Genomic DNA, 6,327 nt, shown 5'->3' on the forward strand with positions numbered 1-6,327 from the left:
CTATGAGAAGGTTGATATAATAAGAGAAAGAATCAAAGCAGCTCAATCCAGACAATAGAGCTATATAGATAGTAGAAGAAAACCTTTAGAATTTGATGTGGGTGATAAAGTTTTTTTGAAAATCTCACCAGTAAGGGGTATAAGAAGATTTGGAAAAGGAGGAAAATTGAGTCCCAAGTATGTGGGACCATTCAAGATTCTGGATCGGATTGGCCAGACAGCTTACAGATTAGCGTTGCCCCTAAAGTTGGAAAGGTTTCACAATATTTTTCATGTATCAATGCTGAAGAAGTATATTCCAGACTCTTCGCATGTACTGCCTACTATTGAATCATTGGACCTTGATGATGATTTGAGTTATGAAGAATAGCCTGAAGGAATCTTTGATAGAAAAGAACATTAGCTCCAGAACCATACTATCTCTTATATGAAGGTAAAATGGAGAAACCACCCAGAGCAAGAAGCCACTTAGGAAAGGGAAGATGAGGTTAAAGAGAAATATCTAGAATTGTTTGGATTACCAGGTATGCCTCACAAATTTCAAGGAAGAAATTTTTTGTAAGGAGGGGAAAAATTGTAACACTCTAATCTAATATTTATACCCCTACTTGTGGATAGGTAAGAAGAAAGAGTAGAGAAAGCCAATGCTGGCATGGTTGGTAGCTCTAAAGTGCCAAGAAGGCAGAAGTGACCCCACTTGCTCCTGTGCAACTTACCAACACCATTGGGAAACTCATCAAGAGGTATGGACAAAGAGGTAAAGTTAATTATAAGACTAAGAATAAAAAATAAATAAATAAATAAAAGAGGGAGTGCAAATAAGAACTACCCTGGGGGTCACCCATCCTAGCACTACTCTCACCCAAGCACGCTTAACTACAGAGTTTTGATGGGATTTGGTGCAGCTATGCTAGTATGATCGCACCCACACCGATAGGCCGGCCAGCCCGTTGGACTGACATAACATAATTTTTAGATTTCTACACTATGGGGCCCACACCCCTACTATGAAAATCCCCATTTTCCCCTATGTAAATAAGGTTAAATAAGGTATGAAACGTATATTTTAAGGTTAGCAATTAAGTGAGGGAAATAAATTATAAATTTAATTATATAATAGTTAGTTAAGCATTAATATATATATATATATAACATAGTGGACCAGCCAAACAGACCCTTAAGTCTATTTGGGCTGCCTATATAAGGATTAATAAGGGTCTAGCCAAACAGACCTTTAAGACTGTTTGGGCTAGGTTCTAAATAGGCTAATAAGGGTTAGGGTGAGATATTTCTCACTTAAATCGATTCCTACTATGAAGTACAGCAAGAAGAAGAGAGGAGAAAAGGGAAGAAGAAGAAGAAAAGAAAAGGAAAGGAAGGAGGAAGGAGAAGTAAGAGAAGAACTCCTTCACCTGAGAATTTTGCTAGATAATTCTGCCCTCAGGTATGTACCACTGACCCAGCACAGTAGAAAATTGAGAAATCATTAATTAAAAGGGTAAGGTTTAGGGTTTTTCCTAATTGGGAGCTCCTATGAGCATAATTCATTCCCAGTAGTAAAAACCCTAAATCTTAGAAGAAATAAGGGCTGAGAATTAGAGGGAATCTATTCTTATCAACCCTAGAACAAAGTGTAATCATCATTTCAGTAGAATTCCATGTAATTGAAGCTGGAATAGGACTGATTAGGTAAAATTCTTCCTAAAAGCTTTAGCGTAGAATTTATTCTATATTGGAATTGAGATTTTTATGAGAATATAATTAAACTCTTTCCTAAAATTCTATTACAAGTTTAATTAGGGCTGGAATATAGATTTTGTGACTGTAATCAAGTTCATAAGAACTAAATTACTATCCTATAGAAGAAACCCTAATTTTGATAAGGGTTCAGAGGTTCTAATTGAATGAAACTCATCCTTGTGAACCCTGGAACATAGGGTTTTCACCAACCAAGTAAAATTCTATGCAATCGGAATTGGAATAGGACTAATCAAGTAGGTAATTCTGCTAAAACCTATGAGTAGAATTTTAGAATTTGGGATTTATGAGAATTGATTTGAATTCCTCCCTGAAGCCTGTTACCAAGCTTGATTAGGGTTGGAATACCAATCGTATGACTCTCACAATCAACTCTAATTTAGGGCTAAGATTGAAAGAAATGACCCAATTCTGTGCAATTACCTTACTTCCCAATTTAATTCTAAAATTTCTATAAAATAGGGTGTATCAGCCCTAAGTATACTCAATTGAAACTAGGAGATGGGTCAAGTGGAAGCCCCAAACATGCACTTAGACCCAGTATACAAAATTAAAACCCTGGACTAAGGAATTAACCCCAATTTTGGTTTCTAATAAGCAGAATAGCCTAGCAGAATCTGATTCTGCAATATATGGAGAACCGGTGGGTCCCAACCAGCCAATTGGTTTTGACCCAAGTAACCCACCTGTTAGGGTCCCGAAGCCAAATGGGCTATATAACAGGTTACTAGACCTTTGGACATAAGTTTGTATTTGAATATATAAAATTAATGAGAAACATAACCCATGACTGTAGGGTCCAATGTTTGGAATTTCATATGACCTTGAGGACTATAAGTATGGATGAAACCCCTTCGTCCAATGAGGATCTATTAGTGATTCTCTATATCTAATTCTACTATAGAAAAAGTTTAAGAAATCAAGGAATCAATACGTATATGGGAAGGAATAGACAAAAACCTAATAGGTTGGGTATGGGAATGCCATACTTAAAGCAAGTCGGTAAAATATAAGATTTTTTCATGTACCTAATTATTTAAAATATCTGTTGAATAGGGAACATAAATGACTGTATGGCAATTTTCCTGAATCCAAGAAGTGAAATTGCCAAAATTGAATAACAAGGTGAGTGGATACCCTTCTCAACCCCCCCATTCTTTTGGGGTATTTTTTTAATATTGTTTATGCATTAAATTTCTGGTGTATGTGCATTTACATTTACCTGCATTTATTCTTTGATGGTACTATTGTGATGGAGTGGGATGGAATGGAAATGAGAAAGGTAAGCAAGGTGAGATGGGTCATGTGTAGGTGCCCATGTTTGTATGTGTGAATGCAATGATTGGCTATGCTTCATTTAGAATGCTAGGTTTTAGGTATCACGACCCCAAGTACGACACCCCTTGTCCGTAGGGGGTTAGGTATAGACTAATCCTGAATTATGTAGCTGCCTAATCAGCAGTGCATTTGTGATGAGATGTGTGGTATCAGTTATGGATGTGAGACACGATATGACGTACTGTATGCCTGTGAATATATTTATGATACAAGGTTACCTTTTAGGGGTTAGCCGGTGTGACCCGAGACCCATACTGACATTGGTTAGCTCCTGCTTGTGGCATAGCTTGTATACTTGAGGTCCAACGTACAGGGTACGGTATACCACCTACGTTGTTAGCACTTATTTCCATAGGTGATAAGACTTAGTAATGGATTTGGAATTTTGTATAGTTAATTAAATAGACTCATGAGCATTATTCTCTATGTGTGGAGCTTGTATTGCATATGGATATGTGTGCTTGTTCTCTCACACCCTTCACTGAGCACTACCAGTGCTCACCCCCTTTCCTTTGATCCTACAGATGATGAAGGCGGTATTCTACCAACTCCCGGCATTGATTATGAGACAATGGCCATGGATCACATGGCCCATATTCCAGAAAATAAACTCGATCACGGACCCGCCTATGAATGTGATGACTATGCCTTTGGAGGCCTGTTCTTCTGAGGAGTAGGATGGACTATTTCTATATCTTTTATGTATATATTCCTGTTGATGCATACTCTGATGTGTATAGTCTACTACTGAGATACTGTAAACTGTGAATATTCTCTTTTTGTAAGATATGTAACTCTCATCTGAATAATTATAAATATATCTTATCGCTTAGTTGGCACTGGAGCTTATGTGAGATATTTTTTTTGCTAGACTGTGCATATGTATACAAACTCTGATCTTTCATAGTGTAATTGTGGTGGTGTTATGATCTGCCCTAGTCTAGATCCTAGAGAAATAGGCTGACTGAATACGATGAGATATCCAGTGTCACATGCCTTAGCTTATTGGAGGTAGGGTGTGACACCTCCAGCTATGATGAAATATGGACCTTGGATGCGACTTTCGGCTTTCAATCAATAGAGATGATAATGAAAACATTCTCCTACCTGAAACCCTAGCACGAAGAGAAGAGGGTCCAATTTTGAATTTTTATAAACAGAGGAATCTGGTCGAGATGACTGCATAGATGGATAGTACTCAAAAATATGATTCCGACGATATAAGGCACATCAAAATTGGACTGTCGGATCTCCCACAATCTTCCCTAGAAAATCATAATTTACACCAGCCCAGCAGACCTACGCCCCCACCCTGCACACCTGTGTGCTGGCCGATAGGCCAGCCCGCACACATGCGCACACTAGCTACTGCCCAGCCTGCCTATCTATTGCCTATTCCTATGCCCCCTTTGCAAGTTGCTACCCATGCCATGGCATCATTCCATGCACTACACACCCACATGCCACTACCCGCGTGCCATGCACCGCACACCCATGACATTGCCCGCATTGCCTACTCTCCTATACTAACCATGCCCCGTGCACTTTGGCATAATCTTGCGTGCCACCGATAGTGGCTAAGATTGGTTTTCCACTAGCCTGGAATCCCTTCACCCACTTGAAACCAAAATCCCACTTTTTTGGCTAAGGATTCTTTCTCCCAAAAACCCCCTTTCACCCATTGGATGAAAGCCCGTTTCACCCGTTTTAGTCCAAAAACCCCTTTTGTCCATTGGATAGAAGCCTACTTCACCCATTTTAGGCAAAAAACCCTCTTTCGTCTGTTGGATAAAGATGTTCCCTCTTTCCTATTGGCCAGAAAAACTTATAAATACCCCCCTCTAGATTTACACACCAAACAACCCCACCTCACTCCATAGTAGTCCAAAAACCCCTTTTATCCATTGGATAAAATCTGACTTCACCCATTTTAGGAAAAAAAACCCTCTTTCGTCCGTTGGATAAAGATCTTCCCTCTTTCCCATTGGCCAAAAAAACCTATAAATACCCCCTCCTTTGGATTTTACACACCAAACAACCCCACCTCACTCCATAGTAGTGAAGCTCTACCCTCTCTCCTCCCCTTCCCTTCTTGAGTTTCTTCTAGTCTTCAGAGCGATCTTTGTCAAGATCCAAAATCTTGTTCGGATCTTTGAAGTGTTTTTCAGGACTTTGAAGACCTTCAATCCAAGTTCTTAGTCCAATCCAGTTTTTACCAAAAGTGGTGCGTCCTTCAATCCCCTCCTTTGAGTGTTCTAGACTTTTACCAGAAATAGAAACCACCCCTTTGAGGTTCTTTAGGTCTACGAAGAGATCTTTGTTAAGATCCGGAATTTAGTTCGAATCTTCAAAGTGTTCTTCTGGACTTTGGAGATCTTCAGTCCATTTTTAGGTCAATCTATTTTTTTCCAAAAATAGCAGTTCTTACCGGAAGCCTTGTAAGAGTGCCTCTAGATCTTTCTAGAAATAGCTATTCCCAGCGGAAGCTCTGTCGAAGTGCCACCTCAGCCTAGCCCTCCCCTAGCCTATCTCCAGCAGAAGCTCTGCCAGAGTACCACCTCAGCCTAGCCCTCCCCTATCCTATCCCCAGCTGAAGGTCTGCCAGAGTGCTACCTCATCCTAAGCCTGGAAATAGTCTTCCTTAGGCAAAGCTCTGTCCGAATCCAAATCTAGAAATAGCCTTCCCTAGCCGAAGTTCTGTCTGAACCCAAACCCAAACCCAAAAGTAACCATTCCTAGCCAGAACTCTGTCCGCATACCATCACAGTCAACATCTCTCAAGAAAGGAAGTTGGAGGTCAAGACTATGATCCCCTGAGTCAGGACAACACGAAACATAGTCCGAGCCGGTACTAATCAGGGGCCCATCCCTCTTGACCCAAAATAGGGGTTAAGTTCAGGTACAGTTTCTCAACCCAATTATCATCATGTAGACTTTATATAGACCTTGTTTTAGTGTATATAGTAGTTTGAATTCAATTAATGTATATATATGTGATAACTTAGCCATGCATGTGGAATAGTAATAATTATGGAAAATGTTTGTTCTTAAGCATCTAGTAGGAAGACCGGTCGAACTGGGTAGATTGGGTGCCTAACACCTTCCCAATTCTACAACCTGACACTTACCTTAATCTCTAGACCAGACCAAACTTTGGGCCCTTTTCTCAGGAATTGGGCCCACCTCTGGGTCCTAGGCCATAACCCTAGGTGGTGACTCTAAACCCCATTT

General features: G+C 39.9%; 1 pseudogene; it reads right to left on the reverse strand.

The window, feature by feature from the left end:
- Positions 1 to 809: 809 nt before the first annotated feature.
- LOC122094470 lies at positions 810 to 927 on the reverse strand (annotated as a pseudogene).
- Positions 928 to 6,327: the final 5,400 nt, after the last annotated feature.

This window comes from Macadamia integrifolia, chromosome 11, assembly GCF_013358625.1.
Source record: "Macadamia integrifolia cultivar HAES 741 chromosome 11, SCU_Mint_v3, whole genome shotgun sequence".
Lineage (NCBI taxonomy): Eukaryota > Viridiplantae > Streptophyta > Magnoliopsida > Proteales > Proteaceae > Macadamia > Macadamia integrifolia.